The 17,323-nt window shown below is 41.3% G+C and overlaps 1 long non-coding RNA gene across 5 annotated transcripts in view; it reads left to right on the forward strand.

Annotated features, from left to right (window-relative positions):
- Positions 1-1,640: 1,640 nt before the first annotated feature.
- Positions 1,641-17,323, forward strand: part of LOC311255219 — an 80,051-nt gene continuing 64,368 nt past the window's right edge. For 4 of the 5 annotated variants that reach the window (XR_014622338.1, XR_014622339.1, XR_014622340.1 and 1 more), the window contains exons 1-2: positions 1,641-1,764; positions 2,027-2,141. This is a non-coding gene — a long non-coding RNA (uncharacterized lncRNA). Of the gene's footprint in view, positions 1,765-2,026; positions 2,142-8,067; positions 8,420-17,323 lie in introns of those variants that run through there. The other variant, XR_014622342.1, reaches the window with a different exon arrangement.

Consider the following 17,323-nt stretch of genomic DNA (forward strand, 5'->3'; position numbering starts at 1 on the left):
GTCAATAACATAACAGGGGAACAAATTATCTGTAGATGAGTCCATTTATTGTTTCAAGAACTGTATTTTTTTGTCACTCATCTAAAAAAAATTCAGCTGTCTCATATTCATATTTTGCACTGCATAAAATATAATTTTATTATATGAAACCAATATCACACAGGATTATACGTGACTCTCAATGATCTTCTTCCTCTCTGTGCATGTATTTGTTATTGTGATTATTTCTGTCAATGTTTTAACTCCAGTCCCAAATTTAAGAATAATGCGTCCCTATTTGTAATTGGGAACTCTTGTAGGGCCCACACAGACTTTGACCAACACACAAGACTTGCATGAAGTATTTCCCTAATGTTTTTTTTTTTATAAACAGAAGGTAATGTTATTACGCTTCAGTTTATTACTGCCCTGCACTGGTTCACTTCCAGGTAGCACGTCTGAAGAGTTGAACAATCACTAGTTGGCATATTTACAGTATACTGTGCAACTGTGGTGTCCCCCCAAAAGAGGCCTTGCACCACAGAGATAGATATCAACAAACATCACCCTGTGGATGTACATCTTGTGATTTTCTTAACGACAATTTGCACGCTGTCTAAACAAGATTAGATTCAAAGCAGAAATTAAAGCAGCCATTTAGATTCAAATGGCCACAGGGGTTTGAACTTAAACAATACTTGCTTTTACACGGCTTCTGTACATGACTGTAATAAACGCACAAGTTTGTGTTCGATTGATGTAAAGTTCAGGGAAAGTAAAATTATCAATATAATATAATTTAAAAAAGGATTTAATGTGAGGTCAGAGTAATGCGTCAGTAAGCACAGTGGGTTGACTTGCTTGAGGCTTTGTGGTTGATGACCTACTGAAGCAGCCTTGTTCGGAGGCACAGAGACTGAACTCTGAGTCCTAATTCTCTTGCTGGGTACCAGTCTCTCTCTTTCTCTCCGACATCATAGTATTTGCCAGATGTCTCTTAGTACAGCTGGCAACAACACCATCCCCATTTACAACAGCATGGTGAGAGCTGGTACCTTGAGGGCAAGGGTTTGCGCCTTTGACACGTTTACTTTAGAAAATTTTAAATTAGGGATGCACAATGATACTAGCTCGTCATCAGTGTGGGGCAGAACTTTTAAATGAAATATCGGCATCGGTCCAAAATGAACATTTCTGCTTATATTACAGACTGTTTAAGATGATACCTTAAGCATACTTTAGCAAAACTAACTGTTGAGTAGTAGTTTTTCTTATTTTGCCCAGTGTACATGCATTTTAAAAAGCATTTGCCATCTTGATAACAGTAGGCAAAATAATATGTTAATTCTGCAACGGGAGAGACTTTTTTTTTCTCTGGAATGAGGTGGAATGTTCATACATTGGTATCGGCATGGACAATCAGCCAAAACAAGATGGAAAATATCAGCATATCGGAAATCATATTACTACTTTAAATGCAGTATTGAACATATACACGTTGGTATTTATTTTGTTGAGTATTTCTACCTTTTCCACATGGTTAATTTAATGAAATGGCAGGTGTAGAGGGGGACTTGTCCACAGTTTCATGGCCACAGGGGGCAGCAGTGAGCTCTCTACGGCTTGTTGCGTCATTAACCCGACGTAAAGAAGATGCCGCCGTTGAAAACATATTGACAAGTAACACTTAGACGAAATTTGTGCTTTTTTCTGCAGTACTTTTCCCTTTAACAAACGAAAACACTACAAGAGTACGAACCAATGAGTTTGGAAAATGTACCTAAGGTAAACTTCTTCAGCTGCGATAAATAAGATAACTGTCAATTATCCTGTAGCTACTAGCTAACATTAATCCGGCACAAGCTAGCTAGCTAATGTTAATTAACTTACACAACAACACACGGCCGAATTTTAAAATAAGCTAAACATAATATATGACTTTGACTCCTCATACCGGGTTAATATTACAGTGACCTCACGTTTACTGTATGTGCAGTCCTACATGTATATAAGCACCTTCATGGGTCAGTGAACTGTCTGTTGGCAGGTCATCGCCCACAGAGCTGCACCTGCTCCTCACCTGGACAGAGAAGACCAGAGGCGGGAGACATGAAGCTGACACAGGACAGGTGTAATAACGAGCTTCTACTGTGTGGACGGAGGTAGGTTATTTTTCACAAGTAGTACTCTGGATAATGTACACTTTAAATAGTATACTGTATATACCGTAACTATACAGTAGTGTAGGACTACAGTGATTTCGGCTGTGGTAAGCTTCAGCTTGTTTGTGTCAATGCTTACTAAGCTTGCCTTTATGCTATTTTAATGAGACGTATGTTCATTTATGTTACTTTACATGTGTACATATTATTGAAGGTGGTAAATTCAATGTCAAATTTTGACAGATAAAGCTACATGCAGTTAGTCAGGAAAGGAAACAGATGCTTTCTCTTTCAAAAAAAAAAAAAAAAAGTCATCTGGGTGCTTAATAAAAAATAGATTCAGTGTATTATTTTAATTTATTTTCAAAACCAAGCAACAGATCTGCTGTGTTTTAATATAAAGCCCTCGTTGGGTGATTTCACTTTGCTGTTGGTTAGATTAGTCTCCTCTGGACGTGTGTGGCTTGTACAGACTGCAGACTGTGGCCTTTTTCACAGCTTATATTTCAAAATGGTGGGAAAATCACAGGTGTTACTAATGACATTAATGATGGCTCAAGTGTACTGGTCCACCTTGAAAGTGAGCCAGCATGCACAATACCAGGACCCTGAAACTAACGAAGCTAGATAGAATTCAGCCATCGTTAATTGTATTGTTTACACCTGTGCTATCCCTGCTGTCCTCTGACATCTTCCTCATTCTCCTTGTTAGCTTTGTTTTGCCTGCTGCATTGAATACAACTTTATCATTCTTGTTAGTACTGACAGTATGGTGACATTATCAAATTCTCTACATACCAAATGAAAACACCTGAGAGGGACATCCATCCAATCATAATGACCATTAAATATTAAGACACCATTTACTATTGTTGGGTTTCTAGTATGTAATTGTTGACAGATTACTATAGCTTTCAGCATTTCAGCATTCACTAGACATCTAGTCTTTTTTTTAAACTTCATTTTCACCATTTCCACTGATGTTCATGGATGTCAGTCATCATATCTCATGATGTCATCAACCAAACTAAAAGAATTCCTCTTTTTTTGTTAGATTTGTTGTTGATGTGCATACACTGTTAAATGACTGCTAAATTGGCCAGTTAAAGGTGCAGTCTGGAGTTTTAACATTGATCTACATTTCGAATGTCAACTTTATGAATGAAGCTTCAAACTATTCGGGCAACTCTACTATAGTCCCTCTGATTATGGAGTAGAGACTGGTGTGATTTATCTTTAAGTTTATATCATCGACAGCTCAGCACGTACATTTTTTCTGTCTCTGTCCCCCTTTTATACCCCTCATTTGAGTGTATGTGTGTTTTTGCATGCTTGGCTAGTTATGTGCTGCACTTGCCCCATACCGTGAGTCTGAAATGTATTATGTATGTGTGTGCATGCATGTGTGTCAGAACTCCTTGTGCTGTAACAACTCACCAGCTCTTATTACATGGCTGTGGTGTGTGTACTAATAGATCCAGGGCAAGTGTGTTGACCCCAGTCATGTCGGAAGTTCAGGAGTTGAGAGGGATTTTCTTAAGGGGATCTTTGCTGAAGTGTTTGCCTATGTGTGTCTGTCTCTTTGTATGTGTGTATATATGTGTGTTTGTGTAAGCTTTGCTGATTAACACCAGATGTGCGGGGCTCAGGGTGTCGGCAATAGCTGAGAGGGCCCCACTGTACTCCATTCGGCCCTGGTTGCAGAAAATGCTCCAGCGACTTCTTCACACATGGCTGACATTAATATCTTTGCTGTTCATCCCTCAGAACCCCACAAGGTTAGAAACATCAGGTCAGACTGAACTAAAGGAAGTTTTAATAAGGAGATAGTGCTGTACAGGCAGGGAGTGGATGTCGGTCTCTTGCTGCTCCACCAGAGGGCGGGAGAGAGCTGTGAAACATCTGTCCTGTCTCTAATCTGAGGTCCCACAGTCTTGTCAGCTTTGACTACTGTGGGATAATAATTTTGTCCAAGGATCTTTGCAGTTTTCAGTTCATGTAAAGCGCAGGACATCATCACATGTTTTATTAATGTATTACTGTGTTGAAATTACATTTGAAAGAGAAATAGTTTATTTAGACAATTCTACATAGAAACAACTGCAGTATTTTGAGGAGGTGACTGAATTGAAGTTGTGATTATTTCTGAAACAAAGGATTATTTTCAATTTTGATTAATCTCTTGATCCCTTTTTAATTATTTAAAATATTATTAAGTCTATAAAATGTCAGAAAATAGTTGTCGTTTTTTTTTAACTGTCCTGAGAGCCCAAAGTGACATTGTGTAACTGGTCATTTTGTCCAACCAACAGACAGCAACCAAAGATATTTAATTTAAAATCATGCAGAAGAGAGGAGAAAAGGAAATCCTCACATCTGAGAATGATTGCTTGATTACTGCTTGATACTTGATTTCAAATTGTTGATGCCAGTTGACTAATTATAAATGTAAATGTTGCCTCTTATCTTATGATCATTGCAAAGGATTAGATGAAAGTTAAGTAGTTTTTAAATGATTCTTAATAAAGGTAAATGGTAATGTGTGGCAAACAGCATTATAATGAAGTACTGTAGTGCTGCAGCAATGCTCTGCTTGTCCTACAAGTTTTGTTCTCCAGATGTAAGAAAACATGTTTTTTTGTGCAGACTCCAACAAATGTCACATCATTATGATTTTCATATTATATTATATTATAATGATCATTCCCATTAATCGTTAATAATAGCACAATCATAATAGCTGGTAAAATAATCACAATATGATTTTCTTATCATATTGTGCAGTCCTATTACGAATGTCATCTTCCTAGCGACAAAATGTTTTGATATTTTTTGTGGTGAATCTCAAAATTAATGTTGCGATTTGAAACAGCTGTTCCACAACCTTTTTCTTGTCTTATGCAAGACAATGCAAAAATGCCCGCTCTCAAACAGCTGCGCAGTGAAACATTTGTCTGAACGCTCAAGTTTGTCACAAGTTCTTATTTCATTGTGATACTTCAACCCCACTTTCTTGAACCCTTTCCTCTGGCCATACCTCCCAGGTCTCCCTCCCTCCCCCGCCTGTCCCTCTACCTTTTGTCCCTGTGTGAATATTTCACATTGCTGCTGCCGCTGGTGCGTGATGCAGGGGACTGAGCGCTCATTGTGTGTACACAGTGTGGGTGCTGCGGTATGCGGCTCCCCGGCGTGTGGTGTGTCGTGACAGGCGTGTGGCTGCTGACGCCAGCCGGCCGCCTGCCCGTCTCTCTGTCTGTGCAGTTACACCTGACCGACGCTGACATCGCCATACCCACACACGCACACGTAGAAAAACGTGCACATATACACACTGACATATACATTGCACTAGACATGATGCCCAAAAGTTTCGGTTCATCAACTCCTGACCACTGTAGTCTGTTCACTGGTCCCCTCAGTACAGTAGGTTGACATGTGGCTGTGGTGTCGCCTTTGATGTTCTGCTGACTGTATGAGTTGATGGATGTCACCAATATTTAATCTAAATGTAGTTTGCAATTATTGTGACTTAAACATTTTGATATATATGATTTAAAAAATACAACTGTTGCATAACTGCTGCAGTTAATATTGAGGCAGATTATACTTTTGCTTTTTCAGCACATAAGTTCCAATTGTGTTTCACCCTATTGCAACAGACATTTTGTTGTGGTATTTATAGTGCATCGAAATATGCAATATTGAATTGTGGTTTTGAAATGTGCTGTGTAGATCGGTTCTGCAGTGAAGGCCAGGGGATATTGCAGCGCACTGTGGTGTAATCCTTGGTATTTAGTGTGTTCTCTCAGGCTGCCGAGGTGAAAAGTTGAACCTGGTGTTGACCTTCTCTTGAGAGAGGGCTTAGCTCTGAAGTCAGGCGCAGGCCAAACGCACAGGGAGGATATTCTCAAGTTCCTCTTTCCCTCCCTCACGTGCACCGCTCCCCTCCACCGTTGGCCACCCTCCCCTCCCACACGGAAACAATTAGCATCTGTGATAAGACGTTGTACATATTTCCATCATTTTATCTCGTCGGTTTTGTTTGTTTGTTTTTCCATCACGACTAAAGTCTTGTGTCCTCCTGTCACGGTGCTGTTAATCACAATTACATCTCATCTAGGTGCAAGGAGTTGGAGAGAGAATGACAGGGAAAGAGACTGAGAGGGGCTGCATGTTTATCACTGTAGGGAGTTGAATTCCAGATGGAGAGATAATGAAGAAAACAAGCAAACAATTATGCAAAAATAGACAAAATGGAGAAAAAAACGAGAGCAGACTGACAGACGACAGAAATGATGTTTGGGGCAAACTTTATATTCGTGCAATACAAGTTTTTATTTGTACTCTGAGGAGGCCAGTTCAAGACAGGTCTACATTGTCAACAGAAAGCAAGAGAAAATAATGGGTGCAGGTTTGTATGACTCTAATTAAAAAAAACAGTGGATAGCCCTGACAACTATAAGTAATGTCATGTCAGATATATTTTTATAGCACATTTTAAATAACATGAGTAGACTAAAGAGCTTTACAAACATAGGCAAAACAAGGTCAACAGAGCAGACAATAAAAATCATGCACACACCCAAACAGAGTTCAAGATAAAATCAGTGAGTAATGTAAAAACGGGTAAAACACCCACAAGCACAGCAATTATTTAGAACATGTTTTTCCTCTCAGATAACCTTGTTGTGGTGTTTTTTATGTAGTATTTCATAAATTAGGCCCCTAATGTTAATCTCAACCCAAAGAGGTGGGTGATCCCAGTCTACTTTAAATATGAGTGAACTTGTTTTAGGTGTGTCTTATGGTTATGATAATACACCTCAGTACAATTATCTGAAAATGTATGTACGTGATCATGAGGCATTTGAGCATTGTTCGTGTGTGGGCTTTATTAAGCCTCTTTTGTTGTTTCTGTTTGTTCCTGTTAGGGACAGAGAGCTTTAACCAGTGCATGTGTGAAATTAACATGTCTTATCATGTGTCGTATCGTACGCCTCAGACTTGCCGATCCACAGTCTATTTTGTTAAAGCAACATGACTGAGAATTCAAACCTAAGTCTGACATTCTTCCAGTCCGGCGGAGCAGGAGAATACATGGCCTGAAGATATGAGGCCGACAGTAGATGTTGAGTCGTGCCGCACTACGTTCTCCATCTGTTTTAGTTTTGGAGTGGTTGTGATAACCTCGGCCTGACCCCTGATTGGGCTAATCTCGCCCTCATCTTCGCTCGCTGGTCAGCTGACAGAACGCCGCACTACGATTGGTGGGTGCACTGCTGAGGAAGAGGAATTTGTTTAGCATTGTATTGGGGTAACAGTTAGCCAGTGAGAAGTTTAGTCTACTGTCTAAACCAAAGCAAAGCTTCAAAACACAGAGACAGAAGGAATGTTTAGGGCGAGAATTCAAAGAGCCAAACATATTGGCTTTCCCAGGCAGTAGCCAATGAAATTCCCTCGTGGTGTGTAAAATGGATGTCAGTAAATATAAACTCATGTATCCAGTACAATGCTTACAGTAATAGTTGATATGACATCTGTAAATAAGTTGAACATGCTCTGTGTCTTAACTATTATCTCCACTTCAGAGCAGAAAATATTGCAGCCACCCACCAATATGTTAATATTGTAAATGTAAATGTAAATGAGTTTCATTACATTTTTGCTTGTTAACTCTCGATGGAAGTATCCTGTAAAATGAAGTCATTGCAGTTACAGTACTTCTAATTTACTGTGAGGGACAGGGCAAGTTACAGTCCAGTGTAGTAGCAGCTCCAGGCGGTCTGTTTGGAGGGCTTTAGTCCAGCCAGATTAGATCAGAGGACCACTCTGTTTGTTTGTTTTGATTTGGGAGAGGCAAGGCTCCTGAGGGATACCCCCCTTTCTCTCTTTCTCTCTCAACTATCACTCTGCTATCCCTCCCCAGGATTCACCCTCAGGGCACAGTCTACTGGAGCCCCCCTGACCTCTCTGTCACCCCTTCCTAACCCACGTTAGCCAAGGCATCCTGGGAACAAGAAAGAAAATGAAGGAAGACTCTGCTGCGTCTTAGTGTCCGCAGAGCCAAATCACAACCAGACCCGCTCGTCCGGGGGTGTAGGCAGTGCCCACCCAGGCAGGCAGCCCCTCTAGCCCTGGTCAGCCGTAGAAGAGGTTCATCCCAGCGGGTTGACCTCTCTTTCATCTGATCGTGGGTCTGAGATGTTCTCTCACACCCAGCACTGCTGCAAGGGCAACATATTAGCTAAGGGAAGAGGTTTGCTCCTGTTCTCGTGTGCGTGGCATCTAAATTTGATTAAAATTAGTTCATTATTGGGAATCTGTTATTGACTTGAATGTAGATCCAAATATATCCTGCTGAAGTGGCCAGTTGGATGTCCTATCCACATGATTTTCTACTTCTGTTTGTGCTCCGTTGTGTAGCCTTATAGGTCCCATGACTGCAACACACTCTTCTCTTTTTCCACCTATTTTCATGTCTCTCCACGGACACACTTTTCCCATCTCTCTGCCTTTCCTTGTATCTGTCTCTCAGGCTCGTTGGAAAGGCAAGGGCAGAAAACTTCACATGTACACACACACATGCACACACACAGCACCCCCACCTCTGCTGACCTCTTCTTCATCTCCCACAAGGCCTTGGGGTGAGGCAGCCTGGCACCAGACAGTTATTCAAACCCTCAGGCAGCTTCACTACAGGTCAGAGACAGAAACAGAGAGAGTGAGAGAGAGAGAGAGAGAGAGAGAGAGAGAGAGAGAGATGTTTCCTCAGCTGATAATTTACTGATTAACTGGTGTCTTGGCGTCATATGGGGGAGGTGGACTTTTACTTTTGAATAGAAAGAACTGAGACTTTGTGAAGCCTTTTTAAAATAATATTCAATGAATGTTGGGCATTGTTTGCTGGATTTACATCAAAATTTCCTTTAGAAATATAAAAATACAAAATAAAATTTAAAGTCTAAGAAATTAATTAGCTTCTTTGACTTTAGTTATTGCCTTTGTAGATTCCTCTCAGTCTTTAAACCCATGCCTTTAAAACAGAAAAATGTGTTATTCAGCCATAAATTAATTTTGTTTTTTATTATGTTTCATTTAATTTTTAATCCCATGAAACAGGAAATAAAAGCAGTGGGATGCTGTGATTGGATTAAAAGTCGTCTTCGTAAACATTGTGACCCATGTCTTTGACACACCTCCTTTCTCCTCTTGAAGAAAGTCTCTACATAACAGGCACGCCAAGAGATGAAGGTCTCTTTTTAAAAGAGGGACATGGGATGGGGAGGCAGACTTTGGAGTCTTTGTTAGGCACGTGGGCTTGTGTTTTGTCTTGGGTTTTGTTCTTCTAAATCCTCCTCGGTTTGTGTTTGTCTCCGAGCTCTGCTTTGAGCGATTAGGGACGAGGGTTTGAACAGCTCAGTTAAATGAAGACATAATTCAGCCCTTTATTGTGGCTTTGAATAGTCGTTCTTTATATCAATAAATGACACTGGTTTGAATATTAGCCACACTGAAGGTTTGTTCTTAAAAAGAGAAGTAGCCCAAAGTGTTTGCAGAATTTTACTGCCGCATTAGACTTGGGGCTGGTTTGCTCTTTATGGGATGAGAGTGTATTGTATTGGACAAGTGATGTCAGTAAACCATGCCACCAGAGATGAGCCATATCACGAGAGGCATCGCTAGAAATCTGAGTTGTGCCATTAGACGGAGTGAAAAGCAGTATCTTGAGAGAGAGAGAGAGAGACACAGAATGGATTGTTCCACAACAGACTGACGGACCTTTTAGCCTTATCTTCCTGAGCTACTCTTACAGAAAACCAAGGAGAGAAGGGAAAAGAATGCCCTGCTCTTTCTCTCCCTCCCATTTCCCATTCTCTCATTTCTTCTGTCTGCCTCTACCTTCCTTCTTCATTTCTTCTTCCTCTTTTGTCCATCAGTCCTTACCCAGCGTTTCTTAAAAATCCTCTTAACCCTTGCACTCCTTCCATTGTCCCCATCCCTCAATATCTTACCTTGATGTTTTAATATCTTGTTTCTTTCCTCACCCTCTACTATCTTATCCGTCTTCAGCTCTTTACAGCACTCTTAGAGCTCATTGCCCCTACAGATTGTTAAAAGGTAGCTCTGTAAGCCGCCACTGAGTCTCAGCAGCAGCAGCTGGCTGTTACACTCTGTAAAATAGATCCCTCTCTCCATCTCAGCCTCACACTATATGCATGACAGCTTTTCAGGAGTGGTGCCATACAAATGTGAACCCAGTTGCCTTTGCAACAACATCTTATTTGCATTTGTTTACATGTGCCACTCTCTGCACGTTTGGATTTGCTGCATGTCATAATGTTTTGGTGCAGCCCCTTGCCCAGATCCTGATACACACACGCACACACACGCAACAGTATTTGGTTGTGATGACACTACGAGTCGTCCCTCTCCTCCCTCTCTGACAGAATGAAACGGATGGATAATTAGATATCAAAGGGAGGCAGGCAGGGTGTGGCGAGGCGCACGGGCCCCTACGATGGTAAAGCACTTATTAATGAGATAGGCCTTATCTGCTCTCCTCCCAGGAATTCTGCCTTTGATCGGCCCCGACTCTGGACTTAATACATTTTTGATTGATAGGCCGAGATGACAGAGAGAGGCGGCGTGGATGGGGTAGGTGGGTGGAGGGGAGTGTGTGTGTGTGTGTGTGTGCAAGGAGGGGGTGGAGGTGGGGGGGCAACCCTCAGATGCAACTGTAACGATGCCCTTCACATGATTAAATAACTTATGACAATAGTGTTTCGCCTTATGGGATAGGATACATTAAGATGAGCAGACACGCAGCTAGTTTGCATGGTAAATAAATCTCAGTTTCACAGACATACATATAGTGTATAAACACACACACACATGCACCTTCACATTCCTCTGGCCACACAGACATAAATCCACTAAGACAACCCAAACAGACAGGCCTATTCAGTCACCTTAACCCCGACTATAACTCACACACTGGGGCACCAGAAAATCTTTTCCCTAAGACAGAGCAGGCAAGGGGCAGGCCTGTGGAGGGGGACTGAGATAAGGCCCTATCCCCGTCTGGAGATGAGTTATAGCCCACCCAGGAGGATGTGGCTAGCAACGACCCACCCGGACACGCTGCTCAGCTCGCTGGGATTGGTAGGGACGGTGTACTGCTGTTAGTAAGGCAGCGGGCGACCTCATGGACAGAGATAACAGCCCCACTCTCAATAACACCTTGACCAGAGGGAGGAGAGGCAACATCGAATCAGTGAGCCTCCACACACACAAACCTAAAAATCTACACACACATCATACACCTCCCGCTCCCTCTCTCCGCCCGACAAAGAGGTGACTGAGCGTAACCATTACAGCGCCGTGTCACCTTGTTATGAGTCTCTGTCAGTGTGAGGCGTCGGGTAAATTAAAGAAGCCATAACTGCTGCTCCGTCAACCGCCCGTCATCCCCCATTTATTACCATGCCAACGGGCGGGGGGAATAAACCCCTCCCATCAAGTGGACAGATCGATCAATGTGACAGGCACATTTCAGGTCTCCAAATCAATCACACTAACAAAGGCAGGTGAAAAAGGAGGTGGTTGGTTTTTTTTTTCTAGAGGACTACAGCTGCATTCCTGGATGAGTCAGGAGAAAAGGCCTAAACATACCCTTTGTTGTCTTGACCCAAAAACTCAAACTTTATCTAACTTCGTTTGACTTTACTGTCTAGTATTAGGGCTAGTGTTCTTGTTTCTTGATCAAACAACAATTTTGGAGTTTTAATTCAGATTGGTGCGTGGATCTAGATAATCTGTTGTAGAAGGCGCTATATCAGTGGTCGAAGAACGACCATAGGATAGGATGGATTTTAAACATGCACATCAAAGTTTTAATTTAACATACAGAAGGGGCTCTAATGCCGGACACAGCGTGAGAGTGCAGCTCCATGAGAAACATGATGAAACGGAGGCAGCGCTGAGCAGAGAAGGGATGGGAAGCGAGACAGAGCGAGGAGGGGGTTAGATGATAAGAGTGGGAAGAACTGATAGAGAGGGAGAAACCGTGTAGAGAAAGAAAATGATTAAAAACAGCAATCAGCCGTCGGAGACTGATAAACCAACCAGTCGTTAATTGGAAGCGTGCAACTCGTGGGGATATGGTTGGATTAGGTTCACTTCTTCCCTTTTGCTCTCTGTCTCGTCTTCCTCTGCTCTCTTTCTTCTCTTTCCTCCTCCGTGGACTTAAATGTCTGGAAGACACACTTCATTATCAACAGTTAAAATTATTACAATTAATGTAATATTTATTTTTTCATATTTGCCAACCAATGGAGACAAATTAAATGGACACTTTTATAAGGTTCTTCCTTTGCTACTGTACATCTGAAGCAAAGTTGGGAAGACAAAATATCATTTGTTAGCCAGGAAAATGAAAAAAGACAAGAGTCAGAGATGGAGAGACAAAGAGCGGTGAGGAAGTGGCTGTTTTTGAGTGATCTCGGCTTTTGGGGCATATAGGAGATGGGAGATGGGTGGTGGTCCATAAACAAAGGGCTGACAGCCAACCCATCACCCCGGCAGGTCTGGCTTGTGCTGCTAAGATAAAGCCGGGCTGCTGCCTCCTGTATCAACACCATCCATCATCCATCTTTGCCTGCTCGCCCGCTCATTCACGTTAGGCCTCTCACTCCCTACACCTGCCCCTCTGCCAGCTGTGTGTGCGCCTTTACCCATCAGAGCTTTCACAAAACTTTTAATACAGCAACCACAACTATCTGCATCTCTGGTTCTCATTACCTCCTTTATATATTGACCTAGTTTGTAAATATCTCCAGTTAACTCAAACCTTTGGTGAACATACATGCTGCTGGTGCGACCGCCCATCCAAGCTGTAGTTTCTTGGATTATTGGCCACTTGTCCACTCTGTTAAAGTGACCTGTGGGCTAGTGGTGAATTATGCATCACAAACTCAACTTTGGAACAACGAGCATTAATCATTGATATGTCCACCATCCTCTGTGCCTTTATCTGCTCAATTTTAGTCTGCAGCAAAGTCAAAGGATACTGACAAGTGAAATGAAAGACATTGTTTTTTATTTCCTTTTTGATTGTCTGAGAACTATTCAGGGTTTGATGTATTTTGCTTGTCAAATCATACAAAGCAGAGGTTTGACTGAGCTTTGGCAAAATAGTATTTTCCAAAACTAGCCTGACAAAGTATTAAACCATGATTTAGGAAATTTTAGCCCCCTGAAAATGACCCTTCAGGCCACCATTGTTCCCTCGTCAATTTGGTTTTTGTATGAGCATCTCCTTCTTTTCTTTGTTGCCCATGTGGAATGGAAATTATGCAAATGGAGATGGGCACTCTTAAGAAAAAATGTTGACATCTCCCATCCTTGCTGCCCCCTAAATACACACACATCGTGCACACACCATTCAGCGAGCTCCCTTTTGGCCCAGTTTGGTGGGTCTGTCTCTTTTGGCTGTCTCTCAAGCACACTTTAACAATTGCAGCCATATTGCCTGTGCCCCATCCTTTCTTCTATCCATTCTGGCCCATTGGAGTCTGACTGGACAGGTGCTGAGACAGGAAGACAGAATGCTGTCAGCCATTGTAATAAACAATATTGGGTTATCTAACTTCACAAGAGAACGGTGGGAGTAAAAGTTGTCTTGTGTTTGAAGAATAACATGCTTTGATTAGTCCCCTCCGTGAACGCCGCTTCTCCACATGTTAAACACAAGGAAACAGGGAGATTCTAGCAATGCAGAATGAATGAGGATTTTTGCTTCAAAGACTGTGAAATTTAGTGATGCTTCTGGTGAGGAGGAAACATTGGAGAGGCATTTTTTTGTATTTCTTCAGTGTTTCATTCAGTTCCACCAATCAGAGGGGAATTAAGAGATAGAGTAGAGACCAGGAGACTGAGCAGAGCAGGACGGCCGGGGAAATGGCTCAACTAGAGGATGAATTAAAATGAATAAAAGCCAAGAAATGGGAAAATGGGCTATCACTTGTGCGGCATAATGAACAAAGTGCAGATATCACTGTCTTTCTGCGCCGCGGGGTGAGAGGCTCTATGTTCTCACACTAGTAGAACAAATGAGAGTGAACGGAGCCAGAAAGCATAATGACTGTCCATTAGTCTGTCCCTAAACTCTGCTTCCTGTTGTAGCTACAGGGAAGCAGAGTTTCTGAGCTGTGGGAACCCGTCACGTGACTCCGGCGCACCCTTTGAATACCCCCAGCCTGCCCTAATGGGCCCAGACACAACTCCCTGTATCCACAGAGAGTTGAGTACTGAGCCGGGGTTCACTCACAGGTTTAAAGGCTCTGTGCGAGTCTGGAAGCAGATTAAGGTATAAAATGTTTGAAACTATAAATAATCCAGCACCTTGATGTACACAGGCAGACGTTGAGTCACATATCATTGTATACGTAAGTGTAAGTGCTATAATGTAATTTTTGTAGTGTGATATAATAGAACAGAATGTTATTGATACATTTGCAGTAAGAAACTGGCTTTTTAATTTTACTGAATACTTATTTAAGCTGGTTACTCCATAATTTGTTAAAAAAAAAAACATGCTCCTTTTGTCAGCTTGCCTCTCCAATATATGGTCCTATGGCTTTTATTTGTTGTTAGGCAATATTGACAAAGTAATATAACTTCAGATGATTTGTCAGTAGGTGTCATTTTGTAATATCATTTATACAAAGAAAGCCTTTTAAAAACAGTATTTTATTTTTACTTGTCTTTTATTTAATTTTTTAATGTCACAAAATAGTGAAAATAGTCTCTTATGGTTTCCAGTACATGACTCACAGTCCAAGGATTATCAGTTTACAAAAATATTAAAAAAGAGCAAATCCTCAACTGGAGAAGCTGCAACCAGAAAATGTTGTTTGAATAATGGCTGAAACAATTAATTAATCATAAAAATAATCGTCAAAATAATCTGTTGGCTGATTAATCGATAAATCACTTAATCGTCTGAGCTCTTTATTTAAATTACAATTCATGTGTATATTTTAATATCTCTATATTTGCTAGGACATGTTGAAAATCAATGAGCAGGACAGCTTTTGAAATCTGGATTTACAGGATTTTTTTAAGTATTGATTTTCATGTAATTCAATTAGTTAATCAAAATCAGACATCATTTTGTTTTTATCTATAAAGACTTTTTCAATTGAATTTTTTAGAAAAGTTGCTATTACGGTATACAGTACTATCACTTTGTAATACAAAATTACACATACCATGACAGGGGACTTGCCAATCCATATTTAAACTAGTAATGTGTCGACTAGTTGATTAAATGTTGCTTCCATTAACCCTCTCTGCACCACAAATACTAGTAGGTTAAACTTTTGATTAATATTATTTTATTGATCTACATTTTTAAGGTACATATTGACATTATTTGCACTGAAATGCCTTGTCTTCCTAGTCAAATGTTGCTTTATTAAAAAACAAGCATCCAATAAGTCTAAGATGTAATGTGCGCACTATTTTTTGGGACAGCATTTAACCTTATAGATAAAATTGGGCTCGATTATGACTGTCATCTGAATGTTTTTCACTTTTAGTCTAGTGGAGTCCCCTTAAAATATCAGCAAAATTAGTTATTAGATACATCTGTATGTCACACCACTTGACCGTTTGACAGCAAAGTACTTGATTTCTATGCATAGACAAGATACTGACACTTCTTGAATCTTTAAGAAGTCAACTTCAAAAACATTCTTCTCTATAAATATGTACAGCCTGATGTATTTCACAACCTTTGCAACACTTTCCTGGATTGAATGAGTTATTCCCCCTCACAGACATGACAAATGAGCACCATCATCTCTTTGTGATGAGCTCATCACTGTGTGCCTTCAGCTCTAATGATGATGATCTTCAGTCATGCGTGGCCGAAGAAAGAGCGTGCTGCATTTAAGACCCCTGCACTCACCATCATCTCTATTAACCCCCATGACTCAGCTGTTGACACCAACCCCATCCTAGTCTAATGTTCACACATTAAACGTCCACGATTGACACACTCAGACTGTGTGGTTAGACTGACATGATGGGATATGACATCAGGGCTGCGGGTGGGCAAGCGGTGTCTGAAAGTGTGTGTGGGGAGACGGGGAGAGGAAGGAAAAGAGCTTCGTGATATTAGTGCTGAGGAATGTGATGTGTTGGAGGTCATGTGAAACACCGCTGGCACTCTGAATAACCTTCAGGAAGGCTATCACGACATGACCCGGAAGTAGTCGGGTCATGTGTCAGGGCAAAAGGCTCGTCTCTGTTGACAGCACCCTTTCCAATCTATACACAACTCTCACTCCTCAACCTCCTGGGAACCGTACTCCCCGGCTGCTCAGTTTAAAGGGCTCTGTGCACACAGGAAAAGACATGCTGACGTGACTGACCAAAGAATAGAGAGCCATTGTTCAGAATTAGGATATCAAGGAGCCATTTTCTAGGGGTGTGAGCTTAGAGGAAAACTTCCCCCAGGAAGTGCTGGTGGACTAATCGAAACCACATCTTGATGTATCTCGCAGGTCAAAACCCCCCTGTGGTTTACAGTTTTAATCCCAGACAGGGAAAGGTGTCCCTGGCTTGAACCACGTGGACCATTGATCAATGTTTTGGGCTCTAAGAATAGAGAGGGATGGAGAAGTGGAGCATTGAGGGTGGAGGAAGGGTTGACGTAAAAGTCACGGAGTTCAAGTTGCATGTTAAACAAACAGCGTGGCCTTTTGAATGGCTGGAGTCTGAGGTTTGGGTAAGTTAAGTAAATTAGTGTAAATTTGCAGAAGTAACCTAATTTTCTGAGAAAACAAATGGCAGGATTTTACTGAGCACAATAGTGGCCAAGTTACCAGGCAGAAATGAAGCGAGACTGATGGAAAGACTAATGGTTTATGTAGGCTGCTGCCAGAGCAATTATCACACTACACTTTACTTTGTTAAAGATGGTCTTGTGGAGTGGAGATGAAAAGGAAGAGTGCTATGCCCTATTGTTAAATCTCAGATAAGTATCTAAATAGTGTATGATAGTAAATAAAAATGCAAAAGAACATACAGACCTCATGATGGCTTTGCCTCCAGAGCAGCTAGAGCTTTGCTTGGAGTACTGTGGGACATGAACAGGAGTCATTCTTCAAATTGTG

Source organism: Pagrus pagrus (genome assembly GCF_965226575.1).
Source record: "Pagrus pagrus genome assembly, chromosome: 3".
Taxonomy (NCBI): Eukaryota; Metazoa; Chordata; class Actinopteri; order Spariformes; family Sparidae; genus Pagrus; species Pagrus pagrus.